Here is an 18920-nt window from a genome sequence, read left to right as displayed (position 1 = left end):
GATTCAAGTAACCCATTTTAAAAGTACAATGCATAGGACAAGGAGTCGTCAAATAAGTATCAGAAACATCTTTGGTCTCTGTACAATTTCTTACTAAGTGACTAAGTATTTTATTTTCTTTTTACAAGAAATTCTTTTCTCGACGGTAATTTCTCCCTGGGTGCTATGCTAGTAAACAAGAGAAACAAAACAAAGTTAAAATTGTCAATATTTATATTGTATTAGTTTTAAAATTTTTATTAAAACTTTTTTTTCAAAAATATTCCGAAACGGTAGCAATAAAAATCAAGAATGTTACTGATCTGGTCAACGAGTTCGCCATGAATCAAAAAATGATTTCCATTATTTTATTCTTATATTTGGACTTCTGCATCACAAGATAAATAATTTGTCTTTATTGCCATCTTTAAAGCAGAAAAAAAATCCAGATTTGCATGTGTTGTGAAATACGTTTTCACATATATTAATTATCCTGAAGTATTTTGGGAATTATAACAGTTTTGGGAAGACAAAAATATACTTAGGGATAATGGTTTAGCATTGTCTTACCATTTAAGTTATTAATTATTATCATTGTAACAGAAGTCTGTCGCTGTTTTGACGTCTACATTTTCCGCCAAAGTAGAGTTATCGTTCCTTTGGCGTACATTAATTTTTATACCAGGACTGGTTAGATGCGGGTTTAAATTCCGTGTTTTGAGTAAATTAGTTTTGTTATAGAATATTGTTGTATATAGTTATGTTTTATTCGTTCTACATATTTGTCAGTCGCGTCAGTGTTGTGAACGTATTTTATTCCGCGAAATTAGTGTATTGCGGGAAATTTCATGCGTTGTGGTCAACAATCTGACGTTGGTGTTTCTACTGAAAACAAAGTTGGGAAATTCGAAATTCGACTGTCCCAGGGATCGGCGGTGTCGTTCCCTTGACCTGTTTATTTGCCACGTTTGGACTTGTGGATATTTATATAGTCAACGGTAAGCTTTATAGCTCTTTTTATACACATCTTCCTGTATTTCAAGTGTTTTTAGACGGTGAATTCCGTAACGCTTTTACTTGAAGGTGCTGTTTTTGTTAGCCCAACCCCGGCCTAGATTTGATATTTTATTATTATCACTGATAATTATTTAGTGTTATATTTATATTTTTGCCTAAATTACTGACATTATGCAGGTTCTTTGACTTGGGTAACGGAATTTGTATATTGTTTTTGGATTGTCAAAATTATATTCCTGCATAATAAACTATTCATTTTTATACGTGTTACATGCAGCTTCTACGCCCATCAGTTTCTGATTATTTCGTAGATTTCCGCTCGGTTTCCTAGTTTTGCAATATTGGGTTTTTTTTCCATCAGTTTCTGATTATTTCGTAGATTTCCGCTCGGTTTCCTAGTTTTACAATACATGCCACAGTTGGTCAAAAATAATCGTAAATACACATTGGAAATGATTCCAGGTAGGATGCCGCATGCCAATGTCGCAAAATATGTACTCCTACCCCAACGACAAATCGCTGAAATTGACGTTAAGTAATGTCAAAACCTCTAGAGAATACCGCTGAATGGAGTGGTAGGGAATGTATGGTGTACCCTCCCAGCCAATGAGCTAATTATGTGGATGATGCTACTGTCCGGATCTTTATGATTGTCGTTATTTCGTTTATATATTGCTTGTGACAGCTGTGTAGACCCAAAGGTTCCCATTGTAAAATTCAGTAGAAACACTCCTCGTTAATCCTAGCACAATCAGAGACGGCAGTAAATCAACAAATTATGAAAAGAATACCTGGCACACATTGAATGAGTAACTATGATGCATTAACTAACTATAAGGAATATTGTTAATTTTAATCAAGCTGATTGCTTTACATCCACAAAAGCTTAATAATCGCTTGTAAATATGTACTATTATTCCAATGACACTTGTCCAAATAAATGTACAATGTTAAAATTTTATGGCAGTTTTATTTTCGGTCAGATTGTAACGTGAAATTCTAATTAACGTGAATATTTATTTGAACGTTATAGTTCAGGAACTATCGTGAATTTATGACTTTTTGACAGTATAATGATGACAAAAACCGCGAAAAAAGTGTCCTCTTCATTAAATAGAGATTATAAAGTATAACTGAAACCACAACAAAATATATCGTTATCATGGTTACAGTCTTGCAATACAGGTAGAACTATTAAATATACTCCAGCAATAAAAATGGAATAAAATGCGTCATTATACAAAGGCGCATAAATCTTAAGCAATCGATTGCTCTTGTATCGTTAACCTGAAATGTAGTTAAAATATATGTGCAAGAATTTCAAGATTTGTTAAAAATAACGCCCATATCATGAATTCACAGCAAATGCTGCAATCATGAAAAGAACATATTTTCCTTAAAATTGTCCACTAGGCCATAAACATAAAAGCTTGGACTGTAATATTCAGTAATGGACATTTTCAATATATCATGAACCTTAAATGAATATTCACTATACAGGCATATTAATTTCTGAGTGAAAAATGCAGTGGATGCAACGATGACACGCAAATATAATATGATAAGGTTTACTAACTTATATAAAGATATCCCAATTTAATGAAAGAGAAATAAAATTCAATTTTGTTTTTTCCGGATATGTTTTTAATTTGTAATCAGGAATTTGACTTTCCCTTTCATGATCAAACAAAATCTTGAAAGCGACGATCCAACTAATACAATATCGACATTTTTTTCAATCGTCAAAATCTCAACTAATTATCGGCCATCCAAGAAAAATTGTCGCCGAAAAGAAATAGTCAACCTCCAAAAAAGTATAATCCAAAAGTTTTTGGCTCAGACCAGCTTCTCCCGTCCCTTTCAGCAAATTAAACAAAACCAACTGAAAGTCAATAAGCCCATGCTTTCACCATTTCAAGACAAAGTAACCAAGAGCTACCCGGTGCAGTGCAGATCCTTGATCCCTGTTGCATCCACCCATGGCATCTCCAACGAACAATCACGGTATGCAATATGATCAATCAATGCCAATTTCATCTAAATGTTAAGGGCCAGGCACCCATGGGATCGGAGTCATTTCAGCTAGTCCCCTTGATGATGACTTGCATGTGATCCAAGATCCTGGTAATGTTTCTTGTGTATTTGATCTGATTCCTTCTCACATCCCACATAATAATAATTCTAAGATTTCAATTTACTCCTAATATTTACACAGGATCTTGCAGACATCGAGTAAAAGAGAAATTTCAGTAAAAGGCGGTGTCTAACCCAGAGTTTACAAAATGACAAATCTTATCAATAAAAATATATATTTGGACTACAGGAAGCATAATTGTTGCTAACATTTTTATTATAGAAAAATGGCCGAATAAATATCAAGAACTTTTTAAAAATGTTTCATTTAATCAGAATGGAATCTTCTAGGGGATAGTCATATGGTTGGGTTGAGATGATGAACAATACCCGTTTACGAAAAGCAATTTCACCATTCACTTCTTGGGGAATGGTAGACCTGGAGTTGTGGATGTTATGAGTCGCAACTCCAAATTTGGATCCCGTTAAAAATCTGGACAATCTATTAGACAAACTGTTAATCATTTGGGGGTAACTTTTACTAGGGTCAGTCCAACTAGTACTAGAACTATAGGAATACATTACGTCGTCTTATTTATACATGTAGATTATACAATAGAGGACATTGTAAATAATTGAAAAATAATTAAATATACACATTAATGCTCAAAATGTAATGGGAATCACAATTAAGTAAGCTTGAAAAATGTGGTTACATTTATCATGTTTTCTTAATACCTAAGATATATATCTATATTAGTTTCGTTACATTCGATCCAAACATGTCATCCGTTTATTGATATCAATGATTTTTACATTTTGTTTTTCTTTTTAAAATGTATGCAGTTACATTCGTTGGGAAATTAACCCGTTAATATAAAGGAAGTTAAAAAAAAAGTTTTAGTTAATGATCCACAACGACTTATTCAAGGACTTGAGTACGGGTTGAGATTGCAATACTCCGGACGGCGCCTGCCGATAACATTCCTTTAAACCGTCACTGCCAAAAATAAAATTAAAAAAGAGATACATAAGATCGAATCGCTGGTTCTTTCTCTGGCCATTCTTTCCCAACTTTTTGTGTTTTCACTTCATAGCTCATCCCAAAGAAGTCAAATTCCGAATTTTGCATGATACATTCATCCAAGAGTTTGAGAAAAGATTTATATTGCAATACTCCCGTCTGCGCCTGAGCAAAGAACACTTATCCTACCGGTGCACCTGATCCATGCTGCCAGTCTTTAGCTTATTTACTTTTGTTACAGTCTATGTATTGTGTTGATTATTTATGTTCTTTGTTGTGTATGCATGTTTTCCATGTCTTGCCTTTGTCCCTGGACTACGTTTTTCTTATTTCCGCTAGAACACAACTTTTCATTACCGCATATGAATTTTGACAAATAATTTTGTTTAGTAAAGTGCTCGATATCATGGACATGTTGTACCAATGATTTACCAACTAGAAATGCCCTTCTTTTAAAATGCCACGTACAATATGCGTTTAGATTACTATGATTGTCTCCAACCGAGTATGAAATCGTGTGGTTCAAAATCAGTACTACCCTGATAGGTGTTAACCACAATGATGTGCATTGAAATAATGTCTTTCAGCATAGCCCTCACAGTGCAGCAACGGCAAAAATGATGATGTCCTTCTTTATTTGGTTGGTTTCTTTTTCGGTGATAAAGCGGGATTTAAGTTGATTTTAATTTCCTTTTCGTGTGGGATAACGGGGGAACCTATGTAAGTACAGATACATCGTACGCTATTCAAAATTCATGTAATGTAAATCATGGGGTGCACTTTTAGTCCATGACAAAACAGTCGAACCTACAGTGATTATAGTTTTTCTAGCCATTGATTTCGATAAATCAAAATGGTCATGAAACTCATCCATGACAAGTTTTTCGAATGAAAAGAAATGATAACATTTGCCGTGCATAGTCAACAAATAATTTTAAGAAAGATACAGTAGTGCAGCGGACGTCTAAAGATTTTTTAGAATTTTAATGGGCCTATATGGTATACGGCTATATTATATGTCAATGGAAAGATAGATCAGTGTAGTTTATGAATATCATTTTTTTTTCTAACTGAAAAGTAGTAGAGTTTTCTGCTATTTTGCGTTGATTAGAGTAGGGGTCAATAATCAATCGACCTGGATACACTTTGATAAGTAATGTAAATGAAATCGTGCGTAATAGGTATCGGAAAACCGGTAACATGTAAAGATCACATTTATAGAATTTCAAAAATGTAAAGGGAAACATTTTTCCGACAAAATTTGATTATTTGATGACTAAACAAAAATGCCCTTATAATTGGTTGCATTTTAGTGCATTTTCATTGATTAAGAGATAAGACACCGTAGAATATTACAATGTATATCTAAATATTCTGTACTGAAACACAAATAAAAACAACGCAATGTTTTCGATTCGATCTGCAACATCAGCTATGTAAAACGAGTTTAAAGTTGGAAATTTTCATACATACTATTACTTGTATTACATTGATTAATGCGGAATCATTTCCGGACAATTTGTCTACTTAATGTAAAGCATCGAGTGTACCTTCCGTTTTGGCGAAAAGATTTATTTTTGTACATACAAAATCATACATATTTTTTTTTACATTTGTCTTAATATGCTTTGACTTCAAATAAAACGTTTAAGATTAAACCATGAATCAGGGATTCTCAAACATAAAAAACGCGACTCTGGGTTCACGGCAGGGCTGGATTTCGTAATAAATTTGATAATGCATTAACTGTGAACTTTGAACTTTGAGGCATGTGCATACATGTACATGTATGTTACCACAAAATATATGTCTTATGATATTGTTCTCCATTATTTTAAATGTGATTCAGGCTGATGGTTGTAATACAATATCGTCTCAGTCTGAACGGGTTATTCTAAAGGAGTTGATAAAAACAAACCAGATTCCTTGTAAAAATTCCATGGTCAGACAAAATAAAACTTCTAAGACTTTCTTTCCCCTAAAAAAGGCTCCATTTTTAATAGCAGTATGAATAGGCCACAATGGTGACATAGTGGTTATAGAATATTAGTTCAGCGGAAACATCATTGTCCAGGGCAGGGGAGGACCGAGAATATCAGGAAAAAAGATGGGCTCTGATCAGGACATTTATAGACAGATGATACCATTTGCTTTTTACTGTCAATAAGTTGTTCAAAACTTACTTTTTACGGCGTAAACATACATGTACAGATCCGTTGTAGTTAGTGGTCGGTGCATTTAATTGATTGGTATAAGAAAGTATCGTGACTACTGTTGTCATTTTTTAACAAGGTAAAAAGTTGTTTTGAACATTTACGATGTCATAATTATAATTTTCACGTCTGTCTGCTTCACGTAAAGAATGAATAAGAGTAATCAAGAGAACCAATATTCTAGCGGAAATCAAAAGAATGTAAATGAGGGACAAAGACAAGACATGGAAAACAGACTAACACAACCAAGAACATTGAATAACCAAAAGAATACATACAATATAACAAAAGTAAATGAGCAACACGAACTCCACTAAAAACTGGAAGCATGGACCAAGTGCACCGGTAGGGTGAGCGTTCCTTGTTTTTTTCTAAAAACACCAGCCAAGTTGCTAATAAAAAGCAAAGTTCGATGTAGACCTAAAAGGAAAGATAAAATATGACACGTTGAACAAATTGGTTCTCATGGTGCAGATGGATACACCATAACGATCACAGAGTTCATGATGATGACCGTAAATCTTCTGTAGTGATGACTTTGATTTCTAAATGTAGGTCAAGGTATGAGGTTGACTTCACAGTGTCTTTAGTACATGTATCTTTTATGTCAAGTTCATTGGTGTAGATGCAATGCATCAAATCCCCGAAATTCGGATTGTTTAAAGACAATACGTCATCTATATAGCGGAAACTGAGATTAAATGGTCTAGCTAAACGATGTTCTCTCTTTCGGATCATATCAGCTATAAAGTCAGCCTCTTAAAAGTGAATGAATAGTTCAGCAAGTAGAGGAGCACATTTGTTTCCATTGGAATGCCGACCGTTTGTTGAAAAACGCGTCCACCACAATGGACATATATGTTGTCGATTAAAAATATCTTGTTTACCCTTTTTATACAAAATTAAAATGATTAAAACAGGATTAGAGAAACTTGCAACGTATCATGTACGTTTTGTTTACTTACTTAGTTAGCATTTGTACTTGTATTCCAGTAAATTTACAACTTAATTGTAGTTTTTTTTTATTCCAATTTGCTTATGATTTTTATTAATTCTTACTTTCGTTATCACCAAATAGTCAATATAAAGGTTAAGTTTAATTTCAGTTAAAAACAAATCGAGACTGTTTTGAAGTCATCCCCTTGTAAAATGAAGCTACAAACAAATGTGAATATTATCTTCGGGCAATCGTGCTTGTATGTTCTAAATACTTTACAGGAAATACATTTTATGTATTCAGAATAAATGGAAAACTAATACATCCTGTGTATACTCAAGCAAATGAAGAATACAGCAAAAACATTTCAATGAATCGCCAATTTATGATATAAAAGTATAACTACCTTGAGCAATATATCACTTCAGTAGTAACAACCTGAAATTAAATAATATATTTAAAGACTTAATAATAAATTGATGTACTATGAACAGTTGTAAATGGTTTATGGTTTATAGATATACTGATAATGATAATGACATGTCTAATAATCGGTAAAATAAAGGAAATCACTAAAAGCACTTTATTTATCATGTCAAAGAAATTACAACAAAAACAAAAGGAACTGATGGTTTTCTAAAAAATGTATCAAAATACACTAAACAAAACTAAATACACATATTCAATATTTACAGAAGAGCAATGATGTTAAAAATTGAACGAGCATTTTTTTTTCATTTGCGAAATGTTGCAGCGTAGCATACATACTGTCATAAAAAGTAATCTGACTGACAATATCTCCTTATGATAAACTAATTTAACAAAAGAAATCAATTAAAAGAAAATAGATAAATTATACTTGGTTAAGGTATAAGGATAACTAGCATGGGTACTGAGAAAATACCTCATGTTTTCCTTCAAACTCATCCTCTGTAACATTATTTTCATGTATTCTATTAACGAATCAATTTGTTGCCCAGAGTGAAGAGAATGATTTTTTAATTTATGACCATTTTTATATTTCGAGATTTTTTTATTTTGGTTATTTTATAGACTTTTACGTAATGAAGGAGGTAAATCAACATATAGTTCAACTTCGGAGGCTTTTGATAAGTTTTAAAAAGTTGCGGTCATACATCCATTTTTTTGGATAAATACAAAATCTGTACCAATATTCCAACGACAATTTGATTAAATTGACACTTATTTCAATGTAAACCCCCCCCCCCCATAGCATACTGATGAGTGTAGTGTGATTCTTAGACCCCTAGCTCAGGGACTTATAGATGGTAGTACTATTTTGGCTCTTCATAATCGTCGCGTTGCTTTTGTTCTTTGTTTGTTTGTTTGTTTGTTTGTTTGTTTTTGTTTTTTGTTTTGTTTTTTGTTTTTTTGTTTTTTGTTTTGTTTTGTTTTTTTTCTTTTTGTTTTTATTTGTTTTTTTTACTTAGAGAAAGCTGCTTGTGATAAAACAATAACTGTTTCATCTGTAAAATTATCATTACTAACAATCCGCAGATACTGGAACAATCAGAGAGGCAATTACCTCAACAAAATCATGAAAATTACCCGAAACATGTATTTAACGGAACTTCTATTCCTTAACCTATGGAGACTACGGTTTATGTAAATTAACTTGATTAATTTAACTTCCAAAAAATAAAAAAATTATCGCTTTATAATTCTAATCATAAGGTTCTTCATGCTTATTTCTGTTTTGGATTGGTCGAGAATGTCTTTCCAGAAAGTTCATACTTGCATGAACTTCGCCAGATCGTTCATACATGCATGAACGCCAGTCAACTTGAAACCAATATGGCGGCCGTGAAGTTCGAAAGAGTGTGGCAACGACCTAAACGGGGGGAACATATCCGTAATAATAGTTTAATACATCAACATTGACTTTACTGGTACAGTATTACAAGATATTACAAGTAATATCGCCCCAAAATTAAATTGTCCCAGAACTATATTCTATAAATACATTTTCCGGTTCAACACATTTAAGAAAAATAATTCCCAAATGTCAGGATATAATTATAAGGATTAAACAGCTATTTTCGGTCGTTCATGCTTGTATGAACGGATCTTTTCAATCCTAGACATTACATGAACGGCCTTCGGTCTTCATTGAGTTTGGGAGCTTCGAGATCCGTTCATACATGCATGAACGATCGAAAATAGCTGTTAAATCCTATAATAATTCTAATAATAAGATTCTTTATGCTTATAGCCGTTTTTAGTTGGTCGAGAACGACTTTGCCAGAAAGGTCATACTGGCATGAACGTCAGTCAACTTGAAACCAATATGGCGGTCGTGTAGTTCGGAAGAGTGTGAAAACGACCTAAACGGCATGATATAGCTGTAAGAATGGTTTATTACATCCATATTTATTTTACCGGTACAGTTTGTTAACAGAGAGTAATTTTCAGCTCAGGGAAAGAAACTTATAAATGCTACAAGTAAATTCGTCCCAACATTAAATTGACTCACAACTACATTCTAAAAATACATTTGCCGGTTCAACACATTTAAAAAAAAATATTGCCAAATGTCGGGACAGAATTATAAGGATTAAACAGCTATTTTATGTCGTTCATGCATGTATGAACGGATCACTTCACTCCCAAACATTACATGAACGGCCTTGGGTCGTTCATTGAGTTTGGGAGCTCCGAGAGACGTTCATACATGCATGAACGACATACAATAGCTGTTTAGTCCTATTTTGAACTTGTTCTACAATTTTCATTGCAACAGTCGGAACAAATGTTAACTGTGTGATTTTAATGTCCGTCGTATTTAGGTAAAACTTGCAACGAAAACAAAATAAATGTTTGTGAATATTTTATCCAATGGACATAAATATAAAGAATATTGCGAATTTAAAATTGTTTGAAAGGAGATGGATCGCAAAACCGTAAAAAATAGATGGCGAAAGTTCCCCGATTTAGATTAAATACTGGTTCTTATCATTCAACAGTAATTATATATCATAACTGGAAACATAAACTGAATCGTTGTCTGGTTATATTGATGAATTATTTTCATAACATGGCTAACTAGGAATTATGCGCCATAGGTATGTCCCATTTATAGACTCAACCAATAGCGAAAAAAGAAACTAAAGCAAATTCGTTTTATTTTTTTTTTTTAACAAATGAAATGGTTTTTTTAATGTTATATGATGTAAAAGTGTATTTATCTTGAATAAGATATTGCTTCTATATATACGACGTAAAAGGAGGTAAAATATATGTGAATGTATTTTAAGAACCTAGTAATATGTTTAAAATAGCATTTCCTTAAATATCAGTATCATAAGTTGACTGATATGGAAAGTGTGCAATCATAGCGATTATATAACTTTTACTCAGAACTAAATATAAATATGCGTTTTTAACTGCTTCAATTCTTTTTAAGTGAAATTAAAAATACATATTCAACGTTTACAGAAAATCAACGGAAAAAATGTAGGTAGTAAAACTAACGAGTTTAAAAATTATAAAAACTGTCTGTCATTGAGACATCTTACAATTAACGATCATGGCGATTTAAAATATTTCAAAAGTTATCAGTTATCATTGTTTTTTATACACTAAAGGTAAAATAAATAATAATTATACAACTAACTTTATTTGGTTTGCATATTTTTAAAATAGCAATAAATATAAAATGAATGAAAATGGTCATATCAATCATTTAGGGGCACTAATTTCCTTTTTAAGGTATTACGATATATTGATGATGCTACTGTTCGGCTCTTTAGAACATTCCATATTGTTGAACCTGATGACAGTTGTGTAGTTTAAATGTAACAACTGAATATGGCATCTGAGTATAATAATTAATCTTTGTTAAATAAGAGAATAGTTTTATTTAATATTTTGATATAGCAAAGCCACTACAAAAACGTAAAAATAATAACAGAAAGACATCGTATAGATCTTATTCTCTAACTCGTAGTGACGGTTGGTGTAACTTGGCCCAATAGAAGTAACTGTTAGTGGCAAAAGCGAAACAATCCCTGCTGTTGAACTTGCTCAAGAAGTATTATGATAATTATCCGAATGAAAGTTTTTCCATACAAACATCACATTTACATAATGATATTATAACATGACTAGACACAGGAAATTGTGCACGAATCGCCATCTGGTTATTAAGAATAGACAACGTAAAGCAGCTCCGTGTAAAATAAAAGGTTATAACGGGCCATCAAATTAAGTCCTTCATCATTAATGTCTTTTTATATGTTTATATACAAAGAATGCCAAATAACAAAAAAGGTATCTCTGGCAAAATAACTTGCTTTATCTTAACTTTAAGTAGAACTAACGTAAACCAGTATATGTACATAATACAAATATCCATGCTTTAAACAAACATAAACTTAGCATTCACAAACGCCTTACAAGAAAATTTGTTTTCTTGAAATTATACCAGTCCATAACAGCTCGTTTCTGAATATTCAATAATCGGAAGTTAAAGATTTTATAGAAACTAAATCGAGTATTCACTATGCATTTACATTCAGTACTTATCGTAAAAAATACTGCAATGATTGAAACTGTGACCTGCAAAAATCATATATGAATATATGAGCATTATGAATGACCTTGACCCAAACATTGAATATTGCAGATTTTTGTGGAGTATATTTTAAAAGAAAGATAAGTTCATATATCAGCCCTGCGTTTTAGGTCATATTGTGTTATATTATTTAAAAAGGTACTTAAAAAAGAAACAAAATTAAAGGTGTTAGATAATCACGGAAAAAGATCCAAACTATTTTTACAGTAGTTTTATTTATTCATTGTCGCGTTCGAATGAAATGGTCCTTTGATATCACATTTTTCTGAGTATGGTAATCTAGGGAAAACAACACCAACACAAATACTTAGCTAAAGCCAATAATAGTGACTCACATCAACGTAAACGTTACACAGAGATAATAACATTTTTTCACTTGATATTTTAAAATCTAAATCGTTTTTTATTATGATTAACGATCTTTTTGTAATTTGGACTAGTCGAACCATATATATATACTCCGGATATAAAAAAAGAAATAAAAATTGTGTTATTAATTTTTTTTTCTAAAACAAATATCATTCTAGACAAATGCGTTCTGTTAAAAAAGTATCACCTTTAAAAAGAGTAATCAAGGGAACCAAGTTTATAGCTGTAATCAAAAGAATGCAATCCAGGGACAAAGACCAGACTTGGAAAACAGACATACACAACAAAGAACATAAAGTAACTAAAATCATACATACAAAGTAACAAAAGTAAATGAGCAACTCGGATTCCACTGAAAACTGATGAACTCCATTAAAAGATGTTGTTACTGTACGGAAGTAAAAGTAGTCATACATGTACTTTAAGAACCAAGTAATAATTTAATTAAAAAAGAAGTGCTTAAATAACATAAGTTGTCTCAAATTCAATACCTACCTACTGATATAAACGTTCCTATTAAAGACAATATTAATATTTGGAATACACGTTCTGTCGTAATATAGCATTAAGAAGTTTATAACACAGAAGCAAATGATTTTGTTTTACAAACAAGTAAACGCGCATTAAACGAAAGTAAATATACATATTCAACATTTACGGAAAATCAATGGAAGCAGACAGGTAGTAAGAATCATGAGTTTATTTAACTTTTCAATTAAAGAGCTATGTCACAGCAAATATGGCGTCTAACATTTCACCGAAAGTTATCAGCCCGATCCAAATTGATTATATTCCAAGTATACACATTATTAATGACTATGCAGTTGACCATTAGTTTGAAATTGTCTTAAACATATATAATAAGTGTCGTTCTTGTGTTAAATTTGATCCGGAAGTTCTACTCTGTAAGTATTTTAAACCAACTACCGATTTGCATTTAGTTAGCTGCTGACGAGTGTATCAATGTGATGTCTAGTTTTCAAAATTTCCTTTTTTGTGTACATTCCAAACGCCAATAATTATTTTAATAGGAGTTGGGGATCCATTCTCGTAAATTCACGGGATCATGTGACGAGGCTTGCAAGCCCAACGATTGCATATAATTTATGACAACAAAAACTGACAAAAAATTTTTTTTTAAAATAATCAGATAGAATCAAAAATAATTGTCATTGATAAGAAGCGTATTATGAATCTATTACGCTCTTCAGAATCATTGCTTTTTCTCCTACATAAATCAGGAACCGAATATCAAATTTCTCGACGTAAAATTCTCGTAGCCATAATTCGTGAATGCTAGCACAACCACATATCAGTTTTCAACCTCTTGATATTGCAAAACCTCAAATAATCTTTAAAAAAATACCCAGAACAAATTGTTGAATCTAAAGCAGTTCCATATCGAAAATGATCAAATTGATACAGGGAATTCCCAACGATGTTAGAACTTATATATATAAATGCCGGCCGCGTCTGATGAATATTTTAAATAACTTAATTCATAAAATACAATAAAGTACCAATCTATTCCTAGGGCGGCATTTTTTTACCAAATGAAATGCGCAATTTCATTTTATCTTAAACGATTTACACGTTAAGTTGATACAGCAACGAAATATCGACAGTTATTTTAAGAAAATTAATCATGTATAAACTAAAGTCAATGAACCTATTGACGCTTCGAATGCCGATACAGATTTTTAAAACCTTCTTCAAGCTGCTCCACTGATGAAAAAGCTGACTCTTTTACTGGGCCTTGCAATTTCAACCTAGGAAAAGCGTCTACCGCTACATGATAAAAAGAAGATGAATTCAAAAATGGAATTTTTGATAAAAATAGCCCAACGTTGAAAATAAATATTTTTGGACATGAAAAATTCCCAACGATGTTAGAACTGTTAAATTTGCGATGCAAATTTTTGGTCGTTCCTTCCGCGGGACTCGAACTCGTACTGCTGTGACATCTATGGCAACACCGCCTGCACATAGACCAACGACCTAGACCACTCGGCCAGCTAGGCTATATATAGCTAGAAAATCTATGTAATTAACCTCTCTGATAACGCCAGTACTTATTGCAAAATCTCGCAATAATTAGTAGATTTTGCTGTCAGTGAGATACATGCAATAAATAAACTTTCTGTCCATATTTGTGTAAATGTATGCTCATCTTACTGTGCATACCTGTCCTGTATGCTACGACCGGGAGTGCGTAGATTGAACCTTATCTACGTTCGACAATAGCATATAGCGACTAACAGGATTGTGCATATCGCTTGCAATGACATTGACTAAGTTATAGACTGTTTCTTTGAACGTTAGGACCGCAGACTTGCATTCATATTCAGAGTAGAAGGCGAAGCTTACCTGAATTAGACTTATATTAAACTGTACTTTATAACGAATATACTATAATAAATATTCTAGCTCTCTACTTACAAATATTCTTCAATATAATAATCCAGTTTTGAGAATTTTCCTAGGGTTACATTTTTGAAATACAATATGCTATTGTACGTCTGAGATAAAGAAACCTCAATCACATCAGTTATATGTTGAAAATATATATTCTTAACCCATGCAGATACAGTTAATGCTTATCCAAAATTAAAAATCTTGTCACCGTGCATGTCGATATGTTTTGTGTATTTAATTGGTCAAGAATTGTAACTATTTTATTGGATGTTATTTTCCTCATTTCCGTTATTATTCATTTGGCGTATATTAATTTATGCAGAGACCACAAAAAGGTATGAATGCAGGTAATGTCTGGACATTATTTTCTGTCTCAAATTAACAGAAATTCTGGAGCTTCCATTAGGCTTTGTCCACCCCCTGGGTCCCCATCAAGGCGTTCCCTAGGACCCACTCGGGCCATTCAGGGGCCCTAACTCCTTGTCTTGATAGGCTTCTACATGCATCAATCCCTGGCCACACCCCTGATAGAAAGTAAAGTGCGTTTATGTAATATGATGTTAATATCATTAATTATGTACACTAATAAACGAACGTACATCAGTAAGTTTTAAAACTGCTTTGAACTGGTTGATAAAAGCATGGCAATTTCTTTTCTAAATTTTCTTCATGTTGACTTGTTTGTAATATGTTCTTATTGAACCACAGTTTATTTTTTTAACTTTTCTAAAGACAAATATAATTTTTTTGAACAAAAACAAATACAGCTGAGTCTTTTTCTCCAACTAAGGGTTACGGTTTTCTGAAAATGTTGAACTATTGTATGTACTTTCGTTTTAAAACGAGAGACTTTTTATAATTACTATATTCGATATAAGGTCATTTTTTTCTTACGATTATCACCCTATGAGACCACAATATCTCAATTTTTTTAATTAAATTGAATAATTAGAAATAATACCCCCTAAATGTAGTAATTCTTACTTAAAATACAAATGACGGGGGTATTTTTTCTTTCATAAATAATTTTCAAAGTTAGACGAATTGATCATAACTTATACCATGAGCTTGAAACGGTGACTTATTCCAGGGCCGACTGTACATCAGACACAATCACGCCCAGCATATAATGTATGCAATTTCAAATAGCCATTAGGCCTGTCATTGAAATTTTTGTTTATTTTGTATTACTATTTAAAATTTTCTATTAGCCTATCTTAAAGCTTAAATAATGTATGATTACTATTATACAGAAAATACACGCTGTTGTGTCATAATTTTGTCCCAAACAGGGCACAAAGGTATACTTTTGTCACAAAGAGGGCACAAAGGTATACTTTTGTCACAAAGAGGGCACAAAGGTATACTTTTTTGCATGTTATATGTAGTATTTATTAGAGAAATATACTTAGTATTAGGACTTATTTATCATTACATGGAAACTTGAGGCAAGTCTGATTTCATATAAATTGGTGTTCAGTGCAAATCTTTGATGAAAAACCATCATGTCCCACAGAAATTGTTCTTTAACAAAGTAGATGCCCCATGCCAATCTAGACCTTACCCATACCTTGTTAAATTGTCTTGATAAAAAGAAAGAGTAATCAAGGAAACCAAGGTTATAGCGGTAATTAAAAGAATGTAATCCAGGGACAAAGACCAGGCATGGAAAACAGACATACACAACAAAGAACATAAAGTAACTAAAATAATACATACAAAGTTACAAAAGTAAATGAGCAACTCGGACTCCACTAAAAACTGGGAGCATGGACCAGGTGCACCGGTAGGGTAAGCGTCCTCTGCTTTTCTAGAAACACTCGCCGAGTTGCTCATAAAAAGTCAAGTCCGGGGTAGACAAACGAGGAAAGGAAAACTATGACCCGTTGAATAAATCAGTTTTCATGGTGCTGATGGATACATCATAGCGATCCACGAGTTCATGATGACGAAAATAAAACTTCTGTAGTGATGACTTCAATCTTGGTGCAACATAACCCTGTTCCAGAAGCATATTTGTTAAGAGTTCTAGCGCGATACAAAAAGTCTGCGTAGTTTCGGCAAGCTCTGGCATAACGTATGAGTTGTGATATGAACACTCCATACGCAGGAGCCGAAGGGATGTTGCCACAGATGAAAGGAAAGTTGACAATTCTGAATAAAAGAAATGATACAAGGTAAAAGTTGTCAATATTTATATTTGTTTAGATTTAACATTTTTATTTATTTATTTTTATATTTTTTAATATTCCGAAACGGAAGGCAATGAAAATCAGGAATGTTAATGTTTCCGCACCACGAGTGTGCCATGAATTAAGCAATTAGTTTAATTGATTAGAAAGTCTTGCAAAGTTAGGTATAATCATTGTGTATTCTCCAGCAATAAAAGTTGTTTTTCTCAAAAATGTTTATTATATTTTTATAACAAATAACTCTTTTGGTCAAATGTTTTATTTTATAAAAGTTTAATATACCTTAAACTTAAACAAGCTATGCAGTAATAGATATGTGCAAGTATTTTAAGAACCTAGTAATTTGTTAAAAATAACGCCAATATCATCCATTTACAGGTAATGTACATATTCAGCATTTACAGAAAATCAATGGATCAGCCAGGTAGTAAGATTCATGTCATAGCATAAATATGGCGTCTAGCCAAAAGTTATCAGCCCTGTCCAAATTGAAAAAAAAATATAAATGACTATGCAGTTGGCCAATAGTTTGATAACACTACAAACATAATTTATAAATGTCGTCCTCGTTTTAAATTTGATCAGAGAATTTCTACTGCTGTAAGCATTCGAAAACGATTTGTATTTAGTTAGCCTCAGAAGGGTAAATCAATGTGATGCATAACTATCAGAATTTCCTATTTTTTGTAACTTTAGATGTATATAGTATAAAAAAGTAAAACGTCATATTATTTTCGTATCATCGTATTTTCCATTGATACATTTGCAGTCTTCACACTATGGACAACCGCCTGCTACTTTTTTAATGGGAGTTTTTGGACCCATTATCATTATACCTGACAAGACCTGCAAGCCATACATTTGCACATTCTTTATGACAACAACAACAAAAAATAGTAAAAAAAGAGAATGAATTAAGAATAATCAAGGAAACTAAAGTTATAGCGGTAATCAAAAGAATGTAAACCAGGGAAAAAGACCAGGCATGGAAAACGGAAGACATACACAACAAAGAACATGAAGTAATAAAAATCAAACATATGTATTAATTAAGTTACTTTATGTTCTTTGTTTTTGTTGTCTGTATTCCATTACTGGTTTTAGTCCCTGGATTACAGACTTTTGATTTCCGCCTGAGTATTGATTCCCTCGGTTGTTCTTTAAAGTGATATAAAAGGAATGCAAATGTGATTTGTTTAGTTAGTTGTCGGATTAAACAATGTTTGATTTCGACAGGTTTCAGGGAGGGTGGCGGTCTCTAACAAGATAAGGGGCACGGTCCTTTCCAGTATTCTACATAGGATCATATCATAGTATACCTTTCATGTGTTATTGCAGGAAGTTGATGTTAGGACATCTCATGTCATCATATGCATATATAATACAATACCATTAATTATTTAATTAATGCTAAGTTATGTAGCATACTACTTGCCACAGGAATTACTCACTGCATAGAAAGTGAAAGTGTGATTATATAATATTATGTAAATACTTTTAATTGCGTACACTAACAAACAGATGCATATAAGTAAGATTTTAAAACTACTTTGAACTGGTTGAAGAAAACACAGCAGTTCAAATTTAAAATAAAATTTAACAAATTTCTATTACCTGCTGTTGGATATTTTGCTTCCTTATTAATTATTCAGTTATAGGTAATGGTATATATTTAGAAAATATGAAGTCAATTCACCAATCAAAAAATGAATGGTTAGAAGCAACGGAAGTCAAATAATGCACAAGAGGAGAGACACGAATAGCAAAAACTTGCTGATAACATACCTGGCAAAAAAACAGTCAGAAGTAATTTGTCCCTGTGTACTATGTTAGTCATAAAAAGAAACGATAAAAGGTTAAAGTTGTCATTTTTTATATTTTTTAGAATTAAAGGTTTTAAAATCTATTTCTGTAAACAAGACAATAATAAACGTCTATAAATCCTTTTAATAACATTTTTTTTTTTTAAACGGATGCGATAAAAATCCGCTATGTTACTTGTCTGGTCAACGAGTTCGCCATGAATAAATAAAAAAAATATTGTAATTGTTTTATTCTAACATTTGGAGTACTGCACCACAAGGTAAGGTAACCAAAATAGAGAACA

General features: G+C 32.2%; 1 protein-coding gene across 12 annotated transcripts in view; it reads right to left on the bottom strand.

Annotated features, from left to right (window-relative positions):
• Window positions 1-18620, bottom strand: part of LOC148604345 (uncharacterized) — a 35974-nt gene extending 17354 nt beyond the window's left edge. For 3 of the 12 annotated variants that reach the window (XM_088547793.1, XM_088547788.1, XM_088547790.1), the window contains exons 1-2: window positions 18428-18548; window positions 7650-7681 (exon numbers count right to left, since the gene is read on the bottom strand). The gene's annotated coding sequence lies outside the window, so the exon portion shown is untranslated. Of the gene's footprint in view, window positions 1-6011; window positions 6083-7649; window positions 7682-14645; window positions 14919-18132; window positions 18249-18427; window positions 18549-18598 lie in introns of those variants that run through there. The other 9 variants (XM_088547781.1, XM_088547787.1, XM_088547786.1 and 6 more) reach the window with 6 other exon arrangements.
• Between the last annotated feature and the right edge of the window lie 300 nt (window positions 18621-18920).

This window comes from Perna viridis, chromosome 10 (assembly GCF_037379345.1).
Source record: "Perna viridis isolate PV_CMFRI_1.1 ecotype Kerala chromosome 10, ASM3737934v1, whole genome shotgun sequence".
Lineage (NCBI taxonomy): Eukaryota > Metazoa > Mollusca > Bivalvia > Mytilida > Mytilidae > Perna > Perna viridis.
The sequence above is the reverse complement of the archived record's forward strand: the minus strand, read 5'-3'. Positions and strand labels throughout refer to the sequence as shown.